Source organism: Rana temporaria, chromosome 1 (assembly GCF_905171775.1).
Source record: "Rana temporaria chromosome 1, aRanTem1.1, whole genome shotgun sequence".
In the NCBI taxonomy this organism is placed as follows: Eukaryota; Metazoa; Chordata; class Amphibia; order Anura; family Ranidae; genus Rana; species Rana temporaria.
In genome coordinates, this window is record NC_053489.1 from 185,563,521 (window position 1) to 185,590,416 (window position 26,896).

The 26,896-nt window shown below is 43.0% G+C and overlaps 2 long non-coding RNA genes across 2 annotated transcripts; one reads left to right on the forward strand and one right to left on the reverse strand.

Annotated features, from left to right (window-relative positions):
* Positions 1 to 7,920: 7,920 nt before the first annotated feature.
* Positions 7,921 to 8,410, reverse strand: LOC120924841. Its single transcript, XR_005746446.1, has 3 exons — positions 8,372 to 8,410; positions 8,069 to 8,278; positions 7,921 to 7,958 (listed from the first exon to the last, which is right to left on the reverse strand). It is a non-coding gene; the product is annotated as an uncharacterized LOC120924841 (long non-coding RNA).
* Positions 8,411 to 13,105: 4,695 nt separating this feature from the next.
* Positions 13,106 to 13,595, forward strand: LOC120924842. The gene is made up of 3 exons (XR_005746447.1): positions 13,106 to 13,144; positions 13,238 to 13,447; positions 13,558 to 13,595. It is a non-coding gene; the product is annotated as an uncharacterized LOC120924842 (long non-coding RNA).
* Positions 13,596 to 26,896: the final 13,301 nt, after the last annotated feature.

Here is a 26,896-nt window from a genome sequence, read left to right on the forward strand (position 1 = left end):
ATAAAAAAGGGGGGTTTGCCACATGGGGCTCTGGGGACCTCTGAGCCCTTTAATAAAAAAAAAAAATATATATATATATATATATATATATATATATATATTTATATATATATATATATATATATATATATATATATATATATATATATATATATATATATATATATAAACATATATAAAAAATAAAAAAACATTTATAAAAAAAGGGGGGTTGCCATCTGGGGCCCTGGGGACCTCTGGGTCCTTTAATAATAATAATATTATATATAAAAATAAATAAAAAATATAAAAAAAATATATAAAAAATAAATAAAAAAAGGGGGGTTGCCATCTGGGGCACTGTGGGCCTCTGGGCCCCTGGGAACCTTCGGACCCCTAAAAAAAAGGGGGTTGCCATCCGGGCCCCTTACAGGTGTACTGCCTGTACCCCCCTGATGGCGGCCCTGGATCAGAGTCTCCTTATATCAGCGCCCCCAAGCTACATTTACAAGGCTACATTTACATTGGAGATTAGGGCCCGTGAGAATAGTAGGTAGGTGCGGCCGCCAGCCCTGTTTATTATAATAACAGGTCACTGACGGCCTCCACTATTCGCTGCTGTCCGCAAAGCCAGCAAGTACCTGCAATTAAATTCACAGTGAACAGGACTGACGGCAGCACCTAGCTACTGAGGAATCTTTGATTCCTGCCGCTAGCTACTATTCGAAATTGCCAGTGTGAATGTTGCCTTAGAGACCCCCCATTACATCAGAGCCACCTTATATAAGCACCCCCTTACATACCCTCATTAGACAAGAAACCAACTATTAGACCCGCAGCGCTCTTAGAAACCGCCTTTTAGATCAAAGACCCCTCATATCAGCACTCCCCCTTAGAGGCCTCCATCAGATCAGGGGACTCCCTTATATTAGTGCCCCTGCCCCTTAAAGCCCCCTATTAGATTGCCTTTACATCTGGCAGCCACTGCGAGCCAGGAAGAGAGGGCCAAATTCTCAAAAGAGATACGCAGGCGGAACTGCTGTTCAGCCTGCGTATCTCTGTGCCTAACTTTGGAAACGATCCTCAAAAGGATTTTTCCAAAGTTAGGCAGAAGATCTGACATCTGTAAGACACTTACATTGTCAGATCTTAGGATGCAGTACCGCATCCGCCGCTGGGGGCATTTCGAGTCGAAATGCCGCCTAGCATATGCAAATGAGTACTTAAGCAGATCCACAAAGCATTTAAGCTTAGTGTTTTCTGCATAAGTTAAGATTTGCACGCGTTAAATTAGGGCTGGTTTTACAATGTGTAAAGTTAGTACACCATGTAAAACCAGACCTTTTTTCCGATCGCCGCGATTTTTTTTTAAATTTGAATTTTTTTTCCCGGCGCGTATTTTTTTTTTCACCCGTCGCAACTTTATTGTCCCGTCGCAATCCACAAAGCCCGGCGTAATTTACGTTCGCGCGCTGCACGTCGGGAAAATTACGTCACACGCATGCGCAGTACGGCCGGCGCGGGAGCGCGCCTCATTTAAATTGTAATCGCCCCCCGGAGAGGAGGACCGCCTTGCGACGGAGGCACTTAAGTTACACGGCCTGAAATTTCTAGGTAAGTGCTTTGTGGATCGGGCACTTAGGTAGAAATTTAACGCCTGTGTAACTTAACTGCTGAAAGTTAAGTTAGGCGGCGTTTTTGAGAATTTGGCCCAGAGAGCTGGAGTTGGGGGACGGAGCTGGGAAGTGGAGCAGCTCTACAAAGTGCTATTTTGCTCTCATTGTGCACAGTGGCAAAGTGTGTCATTAGTTGCTAGAATGCCAGCAGTCCTAGCAACCAATGACTGCAAAGGTGAATGGGGGGGGAGAGACAGAACACAGGCAGGTGCTGCCTCACTGGGTGCACTGTGTGAGAGCACATGTTGCACTTATTGAGGATACCTTACTGAGTGGAGCCCAGTGTGGAAACTTGCTCCTACACTGGCTCCAGGACTCCAATCCAGATTTGCCTGACAGATTCACTTGAAATCCCATGACAATTGGGAGTTATGTGTCTGGGTTAAGGCAGACTGAATCCCGAACACATGATTTCAAACTTGGACTGTCCAGGTAAAACCGTGACAGGTAGCAACCCTAACTGAGGCCAGCTGAGGCCAAAGCGGAGGTCCACACATAAATGAAACCTCCGCTGTCCGGATTCCTCCCCTCCTCCGGTGTCACATTTGGCACCTTTCAGGGGGAGGGAGGAGCAGATACCTGTCTAAGACAGGTATTTTCACCCACTTCCGGGCATATACCCCTGCATTATCTGTGGGAGTCTACGCTATGTCTGGGGCAACCCCTCTGTCTTCTGGGAGACACACATCTCCCAGAAGACAGCAGGGACCAGTGGTATTGCGCAGCATGAGCTGGTGAGCAAGGCTTCATTTCCTGATTCCCTTACCGAAGATGACAGTGGCAGCATCCAAGGACCGAGTGGCGGTAAGTAAGTGTCCTTGTTTTAAAAGTCAGCAGCTGCAGTATTTGTAGCTGCTGACTTTTAAAAAAAAAAATATGCAGACCTTCGCTTTAACCTCCCTGATGGTAATCCCGAGTCTGGTTCAGGGTGGAAATCCAGTACCATTAGCAGTATCCCCGAGCCAGACAAGGGATCGATTTGCAGTATTCAGGCAGGGAGTTACGGTACTTACCTTGTCACCTGGATCCTACGATGTCTCCCCGCTGTGTGATCGAGCTGTCTTCTCACTCGATTAACACAGTGCCCTGAGTCGATCACCGATCACCGTTCCCTGCAACGTTACGACGCACAAGGGCGGAGATTGGCGCCAAATTCAAAAAAATAAAAACACAGTACACATACAGTATACTGTAATCTTACAGATTACAGTACTGTATAAAATAATTACACACACCCTTTGTCCCTAGTGGTCTGTCCAGTGCCCTGTATGCACTTTTATATTATAAAAACAGTTTTTTTCTGCCTGGAAACTGTAGATTGTCCATAGCAACCAAAAAGTGTCCCTTTATGTCAAAAGTGGTTTTAGACCAACTAGAAAACAGCGATAATAAATTAGAATCACAAATTCGTCATCAAACACTGAAAGTAATGACAGCGACAATTCTGCAACTGAGCAAATTTCAGTGTTTTTTATTTGATTACATTATTGAATAATTTTTATTATTATTTGTTATAATTATTTATAGTTATTTATTATATTATAATTAATGATTTTGTGTTTCAAACTTTGATGCCTACTAGACTCTTGTTTGGACAGATTTAAGTGAGTTATTTCTAAGAATTACAGGCCGACAATATAAAACACCAAATTTCCATGCAAAACAATTGTACCGCTTTCAGCATCAAAAACCTGAAATAATCATACTGCCAGGGAGGTTAATGAAAGACATGCCATGTGAAGGTATTCTGTATATTATTAAAACAGTACCAAGTGTGGCACTGGCAACAATCATAAGCAAGATTATAGACTTAAGCATGGTGGCAGCAGTATACAGGATTTTGGATGAAACAAACCAGCTTTAATCACTGAGGCCTCGTACACACGACCGAGTTTCTCGGCAAAAACCAGCAAGAAACTTGCTGTTTTTTTTTTTTTGCCGAGGAAACCGGTCATGTGTACATTTTTCGACGAGGAAACTGTCGAGGAACTCAACGAGCCAAAAAGAGAGCATGTTCTCTTTTTCCTCGACGGGAATGGAGAAAATTGGCTTGTCGAGTTCCTCGACAGCCTAACAAGGAACTCGACAAGCAAAACGATGTGTTTCGCCCGTCGAGTTCCTCGGTCGTGTGTACGAGGCCTGAGAGAAGCAGCTGAAGAGCATCAGAAATTGTAAATAAAATGTCACTGTACATAGAAAGCAGTGGCGGCCCGTCCATAGGGACGCACGGGCGCCGCCCCCCCTCCCACAGTCACAAAAAAAAAAAAAAAAACGGGCCCTTTAAGAACTTTTATTCAGCTAAAATGTCATTTTGACATTTTAGCCGCAGTTCTGGCGGCCGTCTATAGAGGGCGCTGCAGCGCCACCCCCTCTCGCAAATAACACACATTCGTGCATAAATGCACAAATGTATGTTATTGTTGGTTGCCAGCGCTGCTTGGTCTATTCAGATAACCGGATGCGGGACGCCGGTTACCCAAATAGCGGCAGCTGGTTGGCTGAGGGGAACTGCCTATCAAAGCCAGCGGCTCTGATAGGCTTTTCTCCGGCTCTCAGCTGTCTATACTCTGAGCGCAGGCAATCTGCGCTCATTGTATAAGACAAACGGCCGTTTCAGCCAATCAGGTTCCCGGATTCTGGTTATCAGGAACCTGATTGGCTGAAGCTTCACCACAGCGGCAGAAGACATCGAGGGAGCACATGGAATCCTCAGGTAAGTGCTTTTTACAGGGAAAGGGGCACAGTGACATCATGGGGCACAGTGGTGACAAAGGCCACAGAGGTGACAATTGGCACAGTGGCATCATGGGGCACAGTGGTGACAAAGGGCACAGAGGTGACAATTGGCACAGTGGCATCATGGGGCACAGTGGTGAGTGACAATGGGCACAGTGGCATCATGGGGCACAGTGGTGACAATGGGCACAGTGGCATCATGGGGCACAGTGGTGACAATGGGCACAGTGGCATCATGGGGCACAGTGGTGACAATTAAAGGGCACAGTGGTGACAATTGGCACAGTGGCAACAGTTGAGGGGCACAGTGGCTGCGTTTGATGGCATGGTACAGTGGTGACAATTGATGGCACAGTGACTGCGTTTGATGGTATGGCACAGTGGTGACAATTGATGGCACAGTGGCTGCGTTTGATGGCATGGCACAGTGGTGACAATTGATGGCACAGTTGCTGTGTTGCATGGCACAGTGGTGACAATTGATGGCACAGTGGCTGCGTTTGATGGCATGGCACAGTGGTGACAATTGATGGCACAGTGGTTGCGTTTGATGGCATGGCACAGTGGTGACAATTGATGGCACAGTGGCTGCATTTGATGGCATGGCACAGTGGTGACAATTGATGGCACAGTTGCTGTGTTTGATGGCATGGCACAGTGGTGACAATTGATGGCACAGTTGCTGTGTTTGATGGCATGGCACAGTGGTGACAATTGATGGCACAGTTGCTGCGTTTGATGGCATGGCACAGTGGTGACAATTGATGGCACAGTGGCTGCGTTTGATGGCATGGCACAGTGGTGACAATTGATGGCACAGTTGCTGTTTGATGGCATGGCACAGTGGTGACAATTGATGGCACAGTGGCTGCGTTTGATGGCATGGCACAGTGGTGACAATTGATGGCACAGTTGCTGTTTGATGGCATGGCACAGTGGTGACAATTGATGGCACAGTGGCTGCGTTTGATGGCATGGCACAGTGGTGACAATTGATGGCACAGTTGCTGTGTTTGATGGCATGGCACAGTGGTGACAATTGATGGCACAGTGGCTGCATTTGGTGGCATGACACAGTGACTGCGTTTGAAGGCATGGCACAGTGACTGCGTCCGATGGCATGGCACAGTGGTGCGAATTGATGGCATAGTGACTGCATTTGATGGCATGGCACCAGTGGTGATAATTGATGGCACAGTGGCTGCGTTTGATGGCATGGCACAGTGGTGACAATTGATGGCACAGTGGCTGCATTTGATCGGCACAGTGAGGCTGCAATTTTTTTCTTTTTCGTTTGCGCCCCCCCAAAAATTTTGAGCACCAGCCGCCACTGATAGAAAGACAGCATGGAAAGTGGACTGAAACCCTCTGAGAGACTGTATATGACTTCTAATCTGTCTCCAACACGGAAACATTGAAAATAAGTATTTATTCTGTGTGTGAATCTCACAGTAGCACTAAGTGATGCGAAACATAAAATAAAGCTGTTCTATTTCTTAATTGGATAAGGAGGCAGAGAAATTTCACTTTATTCAGAGAAAATGACACAAAGAACTTGAATCTGAAAGGCATTATTGAGGCATTTGATAAACATAGTGATCCTAACCAGAATGAAACTGTGGAAACATATGTTTTTTCCAGAGATCAAGAAACTGGAGAAACTGTGGACAGCTATATCACAGAACTAAAAATGCTAGCAGCATGCTATGAATTTGGTGATACCAGACACTAAATCATTAGAGACAGGATAGTGTGTGGAGTCCAAAATTCTCACCTCAGAGAGACTACTAAGAAAGGAAAATCCTGCCCTAAAGAAATATAATCACCTCAGAGAGAGAGAATAGAGAGAAACTACTAAAAGAGGAAGATCTTGGTCTAGAGCAGTGATGGTAAACTTTATTGATATGGAGGCCTCAACTAAGTGAGGCCACAGACATCACCAAAGGGCTGCACATAAATTTAGTGAACATTCATTATCAGAGACAGCAGACTATGGGCATTATACAAGAGATGGTCAGAGACCATGGATATAATACAGTAGATAGTCAGAGATTGTGGACATGATGCAAGAGATGGTCAGAGACTGCGAACTACAACCAAAAAGTGCCAAAGGGACGAAGGTTGGGCACAAGGAGTTCGAGAGAGAGAGAGAGGGAAAAAAAATAAAATAAAACAAGATCTGGGCCCAGAGAAATGTATTTATTGAAAGAGAATCTACTTTCAAACAAAACTAGCAAACAATTCTAACACTGACACTAATGCATTCCAGCTCGTTTACAGTGTTAATGTAAATTTTTGATGCGTTTAAAGCATATTTAGTGATTGTTAAAAATGCACCCCAGATGTCATCCGAATGGTTTTTGGGGAAAGTGTGTTTTTTTTCACCTCACTGATAATTGATAAATGCTTCTCGATTGCACTGTAAATGCGCTGTAAACACTATAGATGCATTTATGGCACCTTACCATAGATATTTTTTAATCAGATTTTATTTAATTAAATTGTCAATCTTGAAAAATACAGACACAGCATACAAAACATATCACACAGAACTTTAAAAATACAACAAAACAAAGATACAAAACACTTTTTTTACATATCAGCAGAGAATTGTAATTACTAAATAATTAATATCAACTATATCTGACCATCAAAACAAATGAGAAAAGAGAAATAAAGTGAAAAAAAAAGGCCTAGGAATGCAAAAATGTGGGTTTTCTATATACCCTGTGGAAGGTAAAGATCTCGGTCAATCTGTGTGATGAAGTGAGAGAGAGAGAGGCAAGAGGCAGGGACAGAAGTAACCTTTCCCAAATCTCCTCAGAGATAGGACCGATACCCTGTTCCCACCCCACCTTGGAATGGATAGGAAACCTCAATAAAAACATGTCTAATAGCACCGTATATGTTACAGAAATAGGTCCCTTAGTTGACCTCGCTTGAACTATTCTAACTAGAGGGGTGGGAGGGGTGGGAGAAAAGGACACCTCAACGGGAAAATTGGGCACATAATGTGTGACACAACTTAAAGATCTGATAGCACCACCTGGACTGTAAGGAATACTCTGTCTTCTGTTGGACCTGGTAATTTCAAACCATGCAGAGATTATTACTAATGTTCATATAAATGAAAATCTGGGTAACAGTGACCATAACATTATTTCATTTGATGTTAGCTGTAAGCAAAAAACACATACAGGAAAGATAAAAGCACTTTAATGCCGCGTACACACGGTCGAAATTTCCGACAAGAAAAGTTTGATGGGAAAGTAGAACAGTGGCGGGACTATAACGGTGCATGCAGAAACCAGTAAAGAAGGATAGAACCAATACTATAAATTTTTAATGATTTATTAAAAAACACAGAGTAGCGTCAGGTTGTAAAGCATATCATAGACTATACAAAAGCCTACTACACAAATCAACAACCTGATCACGAGTACAAAGTTAAAAAGTTCCCATAACAGACATTCGTACTGTAACAGAGATCGCAACCTGGTTGGTAAACCCTATATATTTCGCCCGGTTGGGCTTCTTCAGGGGTGGTTGAGATCAGAGTTTAGGATTCTGATAATGACATACAGAAAAAGAAAATTAGTGATTTATACATAAATACATTAAATATACATAAACAATAAATAAAGTCGCTCTGCCAGTGTATATCACATAATGCCCACCTGCTGGTCCGTAGTGGGAGTAAAAAGACAACAGGGTGCGTATATACCCTGGTTCCATCACATGCCTGAAAGGTCAGGCCGGATGAGCACAAGTTGACAGCCACAAGGATAACCTAGGCAGGAAAAGGTGAGAGGCCGCTGCAGATGGAATTCACACAATCCCCAACCATCGGAGGGGCAAGGGGGGGCACCCAGAGACAGGGTGACCAACTGTGGAGAAGAGTAGCAATATCAGTATCTATTATAATAAGAATGTTTAATAAAAATATTTATAGAAAGTAATAAGAAAAAGTGTACACTCACAGTGCTTAAATGAACAGGTATAGCATCTGTGGAGGCATACGCCTAGCTTGAGACTGAAGGCTTGTCAAATCTGTAACAAGCTAAGCCAAATATTATGTCAACAAAATATGCAAAAAAATATATAATTGGGAATCAAACAGAAAAAAAGGGGAAAAGAGAGAACAAAGAAAGAGAGAAAAAATGGAGACAAGAAAAAAAGAAGTAAACAAATAGTTTACTTCTGTATTATGAATATCAATATAATGATTATAGTGATCTTCAGCAAAAAGCTATTCCATAATAGGATAAAAAGATCCGCTCATAAAGAAAAAGTTTGTTAGAAAATAAGCCAAAAAAAAAAAAAAAAAAAGGGGTTGGTAAGAAGACAGTTAGTGAGGGACATAAATAATTGTTTAAGCAAGGAAATAGGTTTGTATAAACAGCAGCTATTAGGCATGGTAGAGAGGATACCTGGTCAATCAATCTCAGCAGCACGGGTTATCTCCACAGGAGTGTACAGCACACTGACGCTCCACAACAGGACATAGTCCTGATATACCCCTCAGCCCCTCCCACACGTCCGTGCGTCAGAGGGGGCGCAGTCGGGCGTGAGCGGACACAAAGTGTCAGTGCGCAGACGCCCCACACTGATGCTTAACATGAGGCCTACAATCCCCAGCAACCCCTGGGTTAGAAGGCGTGGACGGCCGAGTGATCGGCCAATCACAGCGCGCCGGGGGAGGGGCATCGCCAGAAAGCGGAGCGGCCCATAGGCAAGGAAACAAACCCCATGTCTAAGAGCCGGGAGTGGCCAAAACGCCGATGGATAGGGCGGGGAGCCAGCAATCAGGGGGGAGAAAGAAAACCACTGACAGAAACGGGCTCACAAAGTGAAGCACTTGGGTGTCCAAATGGAGGGAGACAAAAGGTGAAAAGACAAGCGCAGCAGCATCACAAATCCAACAGTGTAATAAAGGATTATCCAACGGGCAAGGAATAGCAACTTGGTATAGTAAAAGAGTATGTCATGGCCCATAACTTAAAAAGGCAGGGCCATTGAAAAAACCCAGTATGGAAGTAGGCAGGGTGGCAAGTGCATATATAAAGTGGCAGAGCGATTCACAACAAAGTTCATACAAATAAATAGTAATTGTAGATCAGAATAATGATTGAAATCAAACACATCTGGAGCATTTGTATACAAAAATAATATTTCATACATATACATCAATTAGCAAAATGCCAAAATAGCCAAGAAAAGAAAAACAGACAGAGAAAAGGGAAAGGAAAGAGAAGAACGGGGGAAAAGAACCAACGACAAGCTCTCAGAAGTCTTCAGGATAATCGCTCCATAATAATCAAACCCTCAGACAAAGGGGGCAACGTAGTAGTCATGAACGTAAAAGACTACGAACGTATGTGTTACAAGATCCTTGAAAATAAGGAGTGGTACCGCCCAATATCTCAGTCAGTAATTCTAAGCTTCAATAATGAATACTACGCCCTTATCACTCAGGCCTACCGTCAGGGCCTGATTGACAAGGATACGTGGAACTTTCTGAACACTCAGGAACCTAGGGTTCCTACAATGTACGCCCTACCGAAGATTCATAAATCTCTCAAATGCCCACCAGGTAGACCCATAGTATCGGGATGTGCGGGGTTAACGGAGAATGCCAGTTCTCTGGTTGATAATTACCTTTGCCCGCATGTTACCGCCCTGTCCTCGTACATCAAGGACACGATTGACCTTTTGCAAACTATCGACGGCATATCAGTCCCACCCAATACCTGGCTGGTTGCTATCGATATTGAAAGTCTTAATAACGCAATCCCCCACGATAGGGGTATTGAAGTTGTGGGTAAAATTCTAAAGGATAGAGGCGATCAGGCAGAACCTTATAATATGTTTATCCTGGGTTTATTAAAGTTCATTCTCACCAGAAATGTGTTCATGTTTGGACTCTCCCACTTCCTCCAGGTGCAGGGGGTTGCGATGGGGACTAAATGTGCCCCATCGTATGCCAACCTGTACCTGGGGGGGTGGGAGAAGGAGCTCTTTTCTGATGATGAATCCTCGATGTATCTGTGCCACGTTATTTTGTGGTACAGATACATCGATGACGTTCTGCTACTGTGGTCTGGTGGCAGAACGGAACTTGAGTTATTCATGAATAGACTGGCCAAAAATACCTTTAATCTTAAGTTCACCATGGAATGCAGTCTAAAATCGATTAATTTTCTCGATCTCACCATTTTCATTGGATCGGATGGAACTGTCTACTCCTCTCTCTTTCGTAAGCCTTCTGCAGGTAACACTATTCTGCATGCCTCTAGTGGCCATCCGCAGTCGCTTGTAAAAAGCATACCCTACAGCCAATACATTAGATTAAAAAGGAATTGTGTCCTTAAGAAAGATTATGAAATAGCTGCTAGAAACCTATATTCTCGTTTGAAAGATAGAGGTTACAGTCATAATATCCTGAAGAAGGCCTACAATCGAGCTGCGAGTATTGACCGCAGAGACCTGATTTTTCCCCCCAGAAAGGTTAACTCCCTGCAACCAATACGTCTGCTCACTCAGTATTCTGCTTGCCATGCACAGTTTAGGGAAATTTTGGATAGGTATTGGCCGTTACTACTGGCTGACAATACTGTCAATAAATTTATTAAGGATCGACCTGAAGTCACTTACCGCAGAGCACCATCTCTACGGGACAAACTTGTTCAGAGTCATCATAATCCCCTAGAAAATTCCCCACACATAATCAACGGTACCTTCTCATGTAAAGGATGCCATATGTGTCCTTTTATCCTAAGTGGATCGACAGTCGTCCTGCCTGGTGGACGTACCCACACCATCCGGCATCGGGTCACGTGCCAGACTGTTGGCGTGGTGTACCTGGCCAAATGCCTATGTGGGTGCTTCTACGTAGGCAAGACGAAAAGACCTTTCCACAAACGTATATCGGACCATATTGCACCTATCCGAAAAAAATTGTCCACCACTGCCATCAGCCGGCATGTTGGACATGAGCACAATTTCGAGCCTACTATGGTGAAATTCACTGCCCTGGAACATGTGCCTACACATGTTAGGGGTGGGGGTATTGATCGCAGTCTTCTGCAACTTGAAACTAAATGGATACAAACTTTAAACGCCACCCATTATCCAGGACTGAATGAATATATCAGCTTTAAATCTTTCCTGTAAGGGCTACCTATTTTTTGTGTCTCAATCCCATTATCCCTGTGCTCTATTGACTGACTCGCCACGCTTTCATCGGGCGACCGTCTGGGTTGTTCCAGCATGAAATATATGATGCCTGTCACTCTGCATCATCTGTCTGTTTCGTTCTCCATTCCCTTTCCCCCCTCCTTTCCCCCCCCCCCTCCCCCTTCCTCCCCCTTTTCCTTCCCTCCATCCTCTGTTTTCCCATTCCCTTTCTTCTTCCCCTTCTTGTTACCCTCTCCCTCTATATGCTCTACCCTATCCCCTGATCTTTTCCCCCGTTCTTCTCTTTCCTTTCCCTTTTCTCTGTCTGTTTTTCTTTTCTTGGCTATTTTGGCATTTTGCTAATTGATGTATATGTATGAAATATTATTTTTGTATACAAATGCTCCAGATGTGTTTGATTTCAATCATTATTCTGATCTACAATTACTATTTATTTGTATGAACTTTGTTGTGAATCGCTCTGCCACTTTATATATGCACTTGCCACCCTGCCTACTTCCATACTGGGTTTTTTCAATGGCCCTGCCTTTTTAAGTTATGGGCCATGACATACTCTTTTACTATACCAAGTTGCTATTCCTTGCCCGTTGGATAATCCTTTATTACACTGTTGGATTTGTGATGCTGCTGCGCTTGTCTTTTCACCTTTTGTCTCCCTCCATTTGGACACCCAAGGGCTTCACTTTGTGAGCCCGTTTCTGTCAGTGGTTTTCTTTCTCCCCCCTGATTGCTGGCTCCCCGCCCTATCCATCGGCGTTTTGGCCACTCCCGGCTCTTAGACATGGGGTTTGTTTCCTTGCCTATGGGCCGCTCCGCTTTCTGGCGATGCCCCTCCCCCGGCGCGCTGTGATTGGCCGATCACTCGGCCGTCCACGCCTTCTAACCCAGGGGTTGCTGGGGATTGTAGGCCTCATGTTAAGCATCAGTGTGGGGCGTCTGCGCACTGACACTTTGTGTCCGCTCACGCCCGACTGCGCCCCCTCTGACGCACGGACGTGTGTGAGGGGCTGAGGGGTATATCAGGACTATGTCCTGTTGTGGAGCGTCAGTGTGCTGTACACTCCTGTGGAGATAACCCGTGCTGCTGAGATTGATTGACCAGGTATCCTCTCTACCATGCCTAATAGCTGCTGTTTATACAAACCTATTTCCTTGCTTAAACAATTATTTATGTCCCTCACTAACTGTCTTCTTACCAACCCCTTTTTTTTTTTTTTTTTTGGCTTATTTTCTAACAAACTTTTTCTTTATGAGCGGATCTTTTTATCCTATTATGGAATAGCTTTTTGCTGAAGATCACATCACTATAATCATTATATTGATATTCATAATACAGAAGTAAACTATTTGTTTACTTCTTTTTTTCTTGTCTCCATTTTTTCTCTCTTTCTTTGTTCTCTCTTTTCCCCTTTTTTTCTGTTTGATTCCCAATTATATATTTTTTTGCATATTTTGTTGACATAATATTTGGCTTAGCTTGTTACAGATTTGACAAGCCTTCAGTCTCAAGCTAGGCGTATGCCTCCACAGATGCTATACCTGTTCATTTAAGCACTGTGAGTGTACACTTTTTCTTATTACTTTCTATAAATATTTTTATTAAACATTCTTATTATAATAGATACTGATATTGCTACTCTTCTCCACAGTTGGTCACCCTGTCTCTGGGTGCCCCCCCTTGCCCCTCCGATGGTTGGGGATTGTGTGAATTCCATCTGCAGCGGCCTCTCACCTTTTCCTGCCTAGGTTATCCTTGTGGCTGTCAACTTGTGCTCATCCGGCCTGACCTTTCAGGCATGTGATGGAACCAGGGTATATACGCACCCTGTTGTCTTTTTACTCCCACTACGGACCAGCAGGTGGGCATTATGTGATATACACTGGCAGAGCGACTTTATTTATTGTTTATGTATATTTAATGTATTTATGTATAAATCACTAATTTTCTTTTTCTGTATGTCATTATCAGAATCCTAAACTCTGATCTCAACCACCCCTGAAGAAGCCCAACCGGGCGAAATATATAGGGTTTACCAACCAGGTTGCGATCTCTGTTACAGTACGAATGTCTGTTATGGGAACTTTTTAACTTTGTACTCGTGATCAGGTTGTTGATTTGTGTAGTAGGCTTTTGTATAGTCTATGATATGCTTTACAACCTGACGCTACTCTGTGTTTTTTAATAAATCATTAAAAATTTATAGTATTGGTTCTATCCTTCTTTACTGGTTTCTGCATGCACCGTTATAGTCCCGCCACTGTTCTACTTTCCCATATATAATTTTGGGATGAGGTGCTTTTGTTAAAAATACTATTTTTTAGTCTAGACCAGTCAGATCCTATCCCTCTTTCTCCAAAGAAAAGTTTGATGTAAGCTTTTAGACGGAAATTATGACCGTGTGCAGACTTTTTCTGTCGGAATTTCCGACAGCAAAAATTTGAGATATGGTTCTCAATTTTTCCGACGGGAAAAATTCTTGTCGGAAATTCCGATCGTCTGTATGCAATTTCGATGCTCAAAAAAGCACGCATGCTTGTAGTGTTGTACGTCACCTTATTCTTGATGGTCGGAATTTTGTGTGGCCGTGTGTATGCAACACAAGTTTGAGCCAAAATTCCGTCTGAAAAAAATCCACCTTTTTCTTGTCGGAATTTCCGATCGCGTGTATGCGCCATTGAGAGCAAATTTTCCAAGGATGAGGGCTGCTCTCCAGGACTTAGACTGGGAGGGAATATTGGCTTCGATAAACACAGAACATAAATAGGAATTCTTCAAAAAGAATGGTTAAAAATAAAACCTATGTGGCTCATGGCCAAAGTTAATAAAGCTATAAACAATAAGAAAAGATCTTTCTTCTTGGGAACCAGGGACCAAGAAGGACATTTGGAAATTTCTGAGCCTAATAATTCCTCAGGGAGTGGTTGGGAAACCCCTGCAGAAGTAGTATTAAACATCCAATAAAATACTTGCCACTCAAATCTTTGGCATGTCAGAGTACAAATTTTCCCTGATAATGAAATATTTGCACATTAAAAACAATGAAGAATTTGATGAAACTACTCATCCAGCACCAAAACTCAAAAAAATTTGGGAAGTATATCAAATGATTCTGAAGATTGCCAGATAGGGACATCAGCATAAATAAAAGTCTAATGGCCTACAAGGGAAGGCTCAGCTGGAAACAAATCATTGTCCATAAGTGCAACAAATTATTGCCCATAAGTACTACATATCATTGCCCATTAGTGCAGCCTATCATTGCCCATCAATACAGCATATCATTGCCCATCAATACAGCATATCATTGCCCATAATTTTAGCAGGGAGGAATCAGGAGGAAACTGTCAGGAGGATCTAGCGGCCAGATCACACAGAGCAGGGATCTCCCGCTGAGACACAGCTTCTAAATAAATAGCCGGCAGCTGTCAAACGAAGTTCTGCCTCCTGGACTGGCTACTGTAATGGACAGCATACAAGTCCAATGCCGATCCGGAGGGACGTTGTTTCAAAGCTACCGGCTATTCATATAGAAGTCGTATCTCAGTGGGAGATCCCCGCTGTGTGTGAGCCGGCTTCCAGATCCTCCTGACAGTTTTCTGGCTGATCGCTTCTGGCAGAAATGGTGCAGCCTTTTTTTACAGGATATCAGAGCGGTCCGGGGGGCAGGGTGACCCCCCTTCAGGTCACTCCGATTCTGCAAAAAGCGATCATACTGTCCCCAGTCAGTATCCGTGATCACCAACACACCAGTCATACAATGACACTGTAATGCACTGCCTGGTAACAGTATGTAAAACAAAATTGTAAAAAAATCAAAAAATTGTGTCAAAACATTACAACTCACCTGCTCTATGCAGTTGGTTTTGCACAGAACAGCCCCTATCGAGTGCCCCAACAGTAAGCAGCTTCTTATGGGGGCACTGGAGCCTAGTCACAGCTCTGTGTGTTCATTCAAACATGAAGCCCTGACCCGTCCCCGCCCCCTTATCCCCCCTGATTGGCTGGCTGACTTTGATTGATAGCCGTGGGAGCCAATGGCGCCATTGCTGCCTCTCAGCCAATTAAGAGGAGTGTCTGGGGTGGCTTAGACTTTCGTGAACATCGCTGGAGAGCTCAGGTAAGTAATTATGGGGTGCTGGGGAGGCTGCTACACACAAAGGGTTTTTTATAAAAAACCTTCTGCCTTTACAACTCCTTCAAAGTAGCACAATGCTGAATAGCAAAAAATGGCCTGGTCATGAAGAGGGTAAAACAATTAATCAATGCATGTGTGTACATTTTTGAGAGGCAGTGCACCATTAAAGCCCCTCTGTCCATTTTGCGGTCCTTTTCAGACAGTTACACTTTGTGCTTTACTTAGGGATGTGGTGCTAGATTATATCTGTTGGAATTTGTGGCACTTTTTTGATACTGTGGCCACAGATGAATTGAAATTTGATTCAGCAGGAACCAGACAATTTTCAATCCATGTGTGGCCACTGCAGTTGAACAAAAGTCGCTGTAGCCAATGGTTGCAGCGCTAATCTATGTATCCTAATGGCAGGGGAGTTTCCCTGCTGTCAGAATACAAAAGTTCAGCAGAGAGGGTCCTCCTTGAATGTGTGGATTAGGGGAATCAGTTGAATGAACAAAAACTGGACCACGTATGGCAAGTTTTAGTTCCCGTCATGTACACTGCTCTATGCATACTACACATCCCATAAACCCAGTCCATGTTGGGGACAAGCAAGAGAGGGTGTCTACGTTCTTACATACAGTGGGACAATGAAGAACAAGCCATGCAGCCACAGGTCAGATTACAGCAGCAAAGAAATCCTTGTAACAAAAGAAAAAGTTTGGAAATTTACCAACAGGGACACAGACAAAAAGTATTGGCTGGAGATGGGGGTTTAGTTTAGCACTTTTTTGGCATAAATAACATCATAAACCACAAGCAAGGTCTTCAGCATTAGCAAATCAACCATGTTTTGACAAATAAAAAGTGTAATGCCCCGTACACACCATCACTTTATGTGATGAAAAAAAACGACACTTTCTGTGAAGTAAAAAATGACGTTTTTGAAACTTCAATTTTCAAAGACGAAGTTGCCTACACACCATCGTTTTCTCACAATGATCTTGCAAAGTGAGGTTACGTTCCACCACGTTTTACCATTGAAGCTTGCTTCTGGGCATGCGTGGATGAAAAAACGTCTTAGAAAACGACGTTTTTTGCTACACACGGTCAATTTCTGTGAAGTAAAAAGTGCACTTTTGAAAAACGACACATAAAATTGAAGCATGCTTCAACTTTTTTTGGTCGTTTTTTACAAGACATAAAACGACGTTTTCCCACACACACGGTCAATTAAAGTGACGTTTTTAAAAACGTCATTTTTTTTCATCACATAAAGTGATGGTGTGTACGCGGCATAACACTTCAGAGAGTGTAAATTGTCATTCGTATGCATAGGTTTACTAAACCACAGTTACCGTATTTATGGGTGTATAACACGCACAGGCGTATAACAGCACCCTAACTTTAAGAGGTAAGTTTCAGGAAAAAACTTTCCACAGCCCCCTGCGTATAACACGCAGGCACAGTTTACCCTCTATTTTCAGGGTAAAAAAGTGAGTGTTTTACGCCAATAAATACAGTATCTACCTTCATTATACCATATCATATGTAAATGTAGCGCTATCCCCGAAGGAGCCGCTGATTTGTTGTTGGGATCTACTCTCTTTAGTTTTACTCACCCCTATTTAACAAGCTCGAACCCTCCCTTGACACATCAGAAGTCTGGTTGGTAAGGTATTGTGACCTTTGCCGGGCTGAGGTCACAATAGCAGGCACACAATATACAGTGATATAGCAATAGTATTACCTGCTTTCATGGAAGGTCCCTCCAGACAAGGAAATACACTTCACACAATAGATATGGTTAAACCAGAAAGATAAGTTTACTTCATGTGAACTTGAAGAAACAAGCACAGGTTTAGATCACACAAAATAAATGTTAAATAATAACTCACTATGATTTCGCAAGGGCCCTTGCAAGAATCAGCAATTAATATCAGTGATAAGGATTTAAACCAAAGAATAGTACTATTCACTTTAAGCTAAGGTAGGAAGTCTATGCTCGTGAGCTCCCTCTAACAAGCAGTTCTGCAGAACGGTTAATATCCACATTGCGGCCGGTCGGTGCACATTACATTTGTAATCCACAAGTGGCGATCAATGAAAGGAATTAAACAACGAAAGTATCTGAAACAGTAAACGTTGGTGAGCTGATCGCCCATCAGCGTCAGTCACTCCTATGAACACTCAAACAGTTTACTGAGCCTCCAGGTTATAGCCGGAGGCCGAACGTCTGTTTGTGGCCTGTGAGATGGCGCTAGGGTGTCTGTCTAAGTGGAAGTCAAGGATTGAGCATGTGCTCTCTCACCCGACAGGCCGATCCGCCTGAATTCTCCTCAGAAGGGCGCGTTGGTAGACCGCTGCTCCACAGCACAAGGGTTCCGGACGAGGACGCTCCACTGTTTCAGTTGTCAGCTGGACTGTCTCTTCAATCTCTGGGAACACGAGCTGGATACTGGAGTCTTGCTTCCTTCTGGATGGCTGGTCTCTTGGTGAATTTAGGCCCAGGCTTGTGGCCTAGTCTGTTTGTGGCCTGTGAGATGGCGCTAGGGTGTCTGTCTAAGTGGAAGTCAAGGATTGAGCATGTGCTCTCTCACCCGACAGGCCGATCCGCCTGAATTCTCCTCAGAAGGGCGCGTTGGTAGACCGCTGCTCCACAGCACAAGGGTTCCGGACGAGGACGCTCCACTGTTTCAGTTGTCAGCTGGACTGTCTCTTCAATCTCTGGGAACACGAGCTGGATACTGGAGTCTTGCTTCCTTCTGGATGGCTGGTCTCTTGGTGAATTTAGGCCCAGGCTTGTGGCCTAGTAGTGTCAGCCGCTCCGCAGAGGAGAAGATGCAGGTCCCAAGAGGCCGAAATCAGCCACGCCCTTCCTTTAAGTAACCTCCCCCATAAGTCTGTGCGGAGTTGTCACATGTTCCAAAGCCGCAGGGTATTGTGGGATGTGTAGTCTGTTTCTCCTAAGAGTCAATGGAGTCCATATTTCCCGCTACTTGCAATCCCACAATGCATAACTCCTTAAAGGTAACTCGCATATTTACAAACATGACTAAAAGTCCAGTGAGGAAAGCCTGTCGTTGGGTTCTGACAGGATGACCCCGCTACATAAAAAATAAAATTCATTCTAGGTCCCTTCAGGGCACTGGTGATTAAAGTAAACACATTTTTAAAGTCTTGCAGATCTTTAGTGACATTTACATATTCAGCTGTTTTTGATCAACAAAGACTGGCTTAGAGAAAGCTACACCGAGACACAACTAATTCTGTGGCTTTGTTGCAGTCTAAAATGCTGTCAAGGTGAACTAGTACATTGCAGTACTGCTGGGATAACATCCTAAATTCTCCTGCAAATATAAAACATCTGCTCTGTGTTTTACAATAGGAGTATTGCAAAATAATTTGCAATGTAATATACTACAGATTTGTATATTTTCATAAGCAGTTTTTAGAGTAAAGATTTTTAAGTTTCGCTGAAACACTGCTTTTGGTGAATACATTATTTTTATTTAATATATAACAAATCATTTAATCTTTTTTGGAAACAGATATATTCAGATGAAACTTGAAAAATTTGAATATCGTGCAAAAGTTCATTTATTTCACTAATGCAACTTAAAAGGTGAAACTAATATATGAGAAAGACTCACTACCTGCAAAGCAACATAGTTTAAGCCGTGATTTGTCATAATTGTGATAATTATGGCTTACAGCTCATGAAAACCCCAAATCCACAATCTCAGAAAGTTAGAATATTACATGCAATCAATAAAACAAGGATTGTCCATAGAACAATATCGGACCTCTGAAAAGTATAAGCATGCATATGTACTCAGTACTTGGTTTGGGCCCCTTTTGCAGCAATTACTGCCTCAATGCGGCGTGGCATGGAAGCCATCAGCCTGTGGCACTGCTGAGGTGTTATGGAAGACCAGGATGCTTCAATAGCGGCCTTCAGCTCTTCTGTATTTTTCGGTCTCATATCTTTCTCTTGGCAATGCCCCATAGATTCTTTATGGGGTTCAGGTCAGGCGAGTTTGCTGGCCAATCAAGCACAGTAATCCCACGGTCATTGAACTAGGTTTTGGTGCTTTTGGCAGTGTGGGCAGGTGCCAAGTCCTGTTCGAAAATGAAGTCAGCATCCCAAGCTCATCTGTGGAAGGAAGCATGAAGTGCTCCCAAATCTCCTGGTAGACGGCTGCGTTGACCCCAGACTTAATGAAGCACAGTGGACCAACACCAGCAGATGACATGGCTCCCCAAATCAACAGACTGTGGAAACTTCACACTGGACTTCAAGCATCTTGCAGTGTGTGCCTCTCCATTCTTGCTCCATATTCTGGGTCCTTGGTTTCCAAATGAGATGCAAAATTTGCTCTCATCAGAAAAGAGGACTTTGGACCACTGAGCAACAGACCAGGTCTGTTTTTCTTTAGCCCAGGTAAGACGCTTTTGACGTTGTTTGTTGTTCAGGAGTGGCTTGACAAGAGGAATACGACATTTAAAGTCCATGTCCAGGATCCGTCTGGTGTGGTGGCTCTTGATGACAATCCTCTCCAGGCTGCGGTTATCCCTGCTGTTTGTGCACCTTTTTCTTCCAAACTTTTCCCTTCCACATAACTTTCTATTAATGTGCTTTGATACAGCACTTTGGGAACATCCAACTTTTTTGCAATTACCTTTTGAGACTTTCCCTCCTTCGGGAGGGTGCCAATGATGATTTTCTGCACAACTGTCAGGTCAGTAGTCTTTCCCAAGATTGTGATTCCTACTGAACCAGACTGAGAGACTATTTAAAGGCTCGGGAACCATTTGCAGGTGTTATGGCTTAATTAGCTGATTAGAGTGGGACATTTTGAGCCTAGAATATTGCACCTTTTCACAATATTCTAATTTGCGGAGTTGGGGTTTTCATGAGCTGTAAGCCATAATCATCACAATTATGACAAATCACAGCTTGAACTATGTTGCTTTGCATATAATGAGTATATATAATATATTCGTTTCACCTTTTAAGTTGAATTAGTGAAATAAATTAACTTTTGCAAGATATTCAATTTTTTTTTTAGTTTTACCTGTATATACAACATTGCTGATCTTGAAAATAAGAGGTTGAGAATAAGGGGCACTTCAGGGAGAGAGTGACCTGCGGCACGCGTAGCACACTACTGCAAAAAAGTGGGTGTGGTTAGGAAGCAGAGGAAAAATATAACTGGAAAAATGGACTTCATATGCACCACTGATAAAAAGTAATACATTTTATTAGACACACCAGATAAATATAAAAACAGAATTTAAAGGACAGAAATTGAGAAAACAGACAGTAGTCAAACATATGTCTCCAAGACAGTCGTCTACATTTGGGGTGTACTGGTGACAACCAACTATTATCATGACAGTTAATACAAAGTATGAATTACAGGAAGCTCGACATGTTTCGCGGGGAACCGCTTCTTTGGGAGCTTATATACAATTTCTAAATGAAAATGGAGAGACATTCATTAAGTACATATGTATACACAGTATATAATGTCATAGATCATGCATCAGGATGAAAACATATAGCAAATAGTGTGTCTATAAACCAGCACCTCAGACATACACATGCAATTGAGCTATGGGCGAATGTGGGGACAAGCCAGTTATCATAAAGTCAGAGAGACCCCATAAAAAAAATAAAAACATACCACAAGCCAGACCGCAGGAGCACACATGGGAAGAGAGGTGCTACTACCAAGTCAAGCTCACAAGCCAAGCTTTAAATGCATATTCTGGTCAGGTGAGTGGCGCAGCTGCTTCCGCATGACCTGACCCGGCCTGTTAAGTAGGATCAAACTAAGTCAGCTTGGTTCCCCACAGTATCACAGTATTCAAAAAGGACATAAATGGAATCTGCCATATAAGTATTATCAGTGGGGCCTATAAAGTCATTTTTTCCAGTTCTATCTTTCCTCAATTTCTAAATATATTAGGATGTGGCGCTTTGTTATTTTTGTATACCTGCAGTGCCATCCTGCATTGGTGTGCTTAGCTTTTTTTCTCATTATTCATTTTGGGGTGGAAGCACCCACTAGAACGTTCTGACAGTAGTTACCATTTTTCTCTAAATCATTGCAATTGAGGTTTAGCAGTATAGGTGATTGCTGCTATTGGCATTTTCCCCTTTTTTCCACTCCCCGCTTTTTGGATATTTATAGGTGGAAAAATGGACCATGTAGGAGAATCTTGGTCAGGACACATGAATGAACTGCATATTAAATGTGACACCAATACAAGGGATGATTTAGGACTGAATCAATACATATCTAAAACAAAACGATTAATAAAGAAAACATTTATACTGGCATGTTGAATTTTTCAAACAGACATACAGGATAATATATGCCCGATAGGCCTTAGAATCCAACTATATCCATCCTATAAAAATATGACCTCAGAATTTACAATAAATTGGGAGAAAACTATCACAAAATGTAGTATAGAACAAATGAAACTCAATAAAGACATTATCTCCAAAAAACAAACCAAGATGTGCAGTGATATCCTTTTGAACAGATCGTATTCCGTCCACTTCTATAATATTGTTTGAAAAGGAACATAGGTCACTAATCGCGGAGGCCCATAGAGGCCAGGTGGCCATAGTCCTGTGCCACAGATCTCCCAGTGGACTGGGCTGCGGCGATTGGGCATCGGGCAGAGGGCCACCCTCCTGGCCTCTGGTTCTATCAGGGCCATTTGTCTTCCTTTAGGCGCTGTTCTAGCATCTCCATGATCGCTTCTCTCTTGCAATATATGGTATGTATGCCCTCTGGGATCCACTGGAGGAAGCATCTCTCTGTCCTGCTATCCCCACGGGACATTCATTTCTGCACTCCCACTGTTTTTCAGATTCCCTGTAAATCGCGCATATGAGGTGAGTGTAGGGTGCACACTCTAACTCCCCCTCTGGCCTGGGTCAGGTGATGTGGAAGCAGTCGCACCACTCACTTGACCAGGTTATGCATTTAAAGCTCAGTTGTGAGCTTGGTTTGGTAGCAGCATCTCTCTCCCCATATGTCATCCTGCAGTCTGACTTGTTGTGTGTTATCACACACCTTAGGTATGTTTTTATGCTTATATTGGGACTCTATATTTTCTCTTGCATTGTGAAATTAGAACTAAATTAATATGATTTACTATCTGCAGAGTGTTTATACAAAACTGCAGAGGTGTATGCTATTAATGCACGTTTAGTTTATGGACACTACGTTATAGCACTAAAGAGGACGTGGCGCCTTGTTATTTTTGTACACCCGCAGTGCAATCCTGCATTGGCGGGCTTAGCTTTTTTTCTCATGGTTAGGAAGTAGGTGTGGTTAAATTATAACTGGAATGAGTTGCAAAAAATATAGGCACCTTTGGGCACCCAAAGCACAGGAGTAATGCAGTACGTGCATCACATGGTGGTGAACACTGATTGTGGAGAATGATTTGGTGTAGAATAGGGAATTCATAGCACAGAGAACGGAATCAGGTGGTGTAGAACAGAGAATACACAACACAGAGTACAGAATGAGGCAGTGTGGTATAGAGAACATGCAGCACAGAGTCTGGAAAGAAGCAGTGTGGAATAGGGAACACACATAGTAGAGTAGAAAAAGAGGCACAGTGGAATAGGGAACGCATAGTGCAAAGTACAGAATGAAGCATTGTGAAATAGGGAATGCTCAGTGCAGAGTGCAAAATGAGCCGGTATGGAATAGAGAACATGCAGCACAGAGTTCAGAATGAAGCGGTGTGAAATAGGGAACATTCAAAGTAGAGTATAAAGTGAGGCAAAGTGGAATAGGGAGCACACAGCGCAGAGTCCAGAATGAAGCGGTGTGGAATAGGCAAAATTCAAAGTAGAGTATAAAATGATGCGAAGTGGAATAGGGAGCATACAGCACAGAGTCCAGAATGAAGCGTTGTGGAATAGGGAACACACAAAGTAGAGTATACAATTATGCGGAGTGGAATAGGGAAGGCACAATGCAGAGTACGTAATGAAGCAATGTGGAATAGGGAACGATCAGCACAGAGTATAAAATAAAGTGGTGTGGAATAGGGAACACAGAGCGCAGAGTAGGGAATAAAGCAATGTGGAATAGGGAACGCTCAGTGCAGAGTGCAAAATGATGCGGTGTGGAATAGGGAACATGCAACGCAGAGTCCAGAATGATGCGGTGTGGAATAGGGAACATACAGAGTAAAAATGAGGCGGAGTGGGAAAGGGAACCCACAGTGCGGAAAACGAAATGAAGCAATGTGGAATAAGGAACGCTCTGCACAAAGAACAGTATGAAGCAGTGTGGTATAGGGAACATGCAGCACAGTGTACGGAAGGAAGTGGTGTGGAATAGGGAACATACAAAGAAGAATATAAAATGAAGCAGAGTGGAATAGGGAACCTACAGTGCAGAGTACAGATTGAAGCAATGTGGAATAGCGAATACTCAGCACAGAGTGCAGAATAAGGCAGTGTTATATAGGGAACATGCAGCAACATATCTACGAGTACGGAATGAAGCTGTCAGGAAAGGGCTCATCTGCTGGTGGCACTGTGGCTCCCAGATCCATAAGCTGCAATTCCAGCGTCCACCAGCGTGTGTCTCTCAGCAGCTAGAAGCTCACATCTAATGCAATCAGTCATCACCTGATGCTGATTGCAGGAAGTGTATTTAAACCCTGTGCATGCTCTTCCTCACTGCCTTGGTGTTGTCTTCATGTGCTCTTGACCAGCGTTCCAGTGTTCCTGCATCCTTTTCCTGGACCCTGATACCAACCATACAGCCTGATCCCTTTTCACCTGCTTTCTCCATCTCCTGTTACCTTCTCCCTGTCCTGTCTTGCTCCCAGCCACCTCTGCTTGATCTCACGTGTATAACCCTGACCCACCCCTAAACAAGGTGGGAAAAAATTGAAAAACCGTAAAAATAAAAAACCATACAACAACTGGAACAAAACTAACCAAGGGCATAAAGATACTAGAGGGCCACAACATGAACGAGAGAGAAGCCCAGACTATTCCACAAGAAAACACGAGAATCGAGAATACAGAGACAACCATCAGTATGACTATAGACCATACAGGAGAAGTCCAGGTTTGGATCCATACTATGAACAAAGAGAGAGACAAGGCCCACCACCCCTATTCCCAAGACCAAGAGAAAGAAGCCCAGGATATCCCAGACCGAGAGATAGGAGCCCAGGATATCCCTATAGCCAACATTTTCCTCCAAGAGACCCCAGGGATTGGTACAGGGAAGAAAGAAGAGCACCCGAATATCGATATGAAGAAGGATACAATAGGTATTTTTTAGACCGGGAAACGACCCACCATCCCCCGAGGAAAACGGAGGAACCCAAACTAAGAAGCCCCCCAAGAAAAGAGGCTGTAGGGCAGGCAAACGAAAACAAGAAAGAAAAAGAGAGAAACTAAAACCAATAGGTGAAGGCATTTTTAACCTTACAGACATACCACTTACCCAAGAAGAAATCCTAGTACTAGATAAAGGACTAAAATATGCACCGGCCAGGAACATGGATAAATTTCAAACCTATATTAGTATAGAAAAATACACTAGGAAATTGAATATTAAAAAATACATGTCTGGTAAGTCTTTTAAGCCCGCTAGAGGAGAAAACGAAGAAGTGGTACACAGTCAATTAAGGAATAAATCGACCTTCAACCCAAAAGTGAAAGATGGGAAATACATAGAAGTGTTTAGGAATTTGGTGACAGAAGAGATAAAAAATCTTGTGATTAAAAAAGTAGAGGAACCCACATCCATCAAGATTGGGATTAAGAAGCTGAGAACAAACAAAGACCTTGTGATTAGGCCCTCAGATAAAGGTGGGGGAATTGTATTAATGACAACGGAACAATACCATAACGGCATGTTGAAACTCCTTAACGACCCAGAGACATACTCTCCTCTATCAAGAAACCCAATTTTTAATTGGAGAAAGGGGCTCGAACAAGTCGTACATTTAGGCCTCAAAAAGGGAGTCTTGGACAAAAAAGAGGCAAGGTATTTAATTCCTGAGGCTTGCAGAACACCTATAATATATGCTTTGCCCAAAATACACAAAAATAAAGAGAACCCCCCCTTTAGACCTATTGTAAACGGGATAGACTCCATAACAGCTAGACTCGGTCAATATATAGATCGGTTTCTCCAACCGGCCGTTCAACACACACGAGCGTACTTAAAAGACACAAAGGAAATGTTACAGGTGTTGACAGAGATGAACGAAGAGGGCCCCCTTTTGATGGTAACGGCTGATGTTTCATCACTGTATAGCATCATTCCCCACCATTTGGCGTGTGATGCTACCAAGTGGGGACTCCGTAACTTCACCAAACTTCCCTGTGTCCAAAGGAAGTACATAATAAAGTGTCTGGACTTTTGCTTAAAACATAGTCATCTATGGTACAAGAACCAGTACTACCAACAACGGACCGGAGTCGCGATGGGGGCAAAATTTGCGCCGAGCGTAGCAGGGCTATTCATGTCACAATGGGAAGAAGAAGCAATATTTAAGCATCAACCGATACATCTTGCATTATACAAGAGGTACATCGATGACATTTTCATATTGTGGAGAGGGGACCAACAGTCACTTGTAATGTTCCTAGAAGGCCTAAACATCAATTCTAGAAATGTTAAGCTCACTTGGCAAATAGAAGCGCAGAACATAGCCTTCCTTGACCTTGAGATTTCTAGGAACAATGACATCTTTGACACCAAAACTTTCTTTAAAAACGTAGACAGAAATAGCTATCTTCCTCTTACTAGCTGCCACCACAAGAATTGGCTTTATAACATACCGAAAGGCCAACTTGTGCGCCTACGACGGAACTGTACCGAGCTGGATACTTTTAGAAAACAAGCCAACCTAATAGGCGACAGATTTGTTCAGAAAGGTTACGATGACGCACAAATCAAGCAAAAGATAGAAGAAGTATCCAAGATACCTAGAGGGCAGTTGCTGGAAAATAAAATACCGCCAGCTAAGAAAGATGTGATTCCTGTTGTACTAGACTACAACATACAACATAGAAAAATAGAAAAAGTCATTCAAAAACATTGGCACATTTTGAAATGTGACAAAGACCTCTGTGATTTACTACCGGAGAAACCGAAGTTTATATACAAAAGAGCCCCC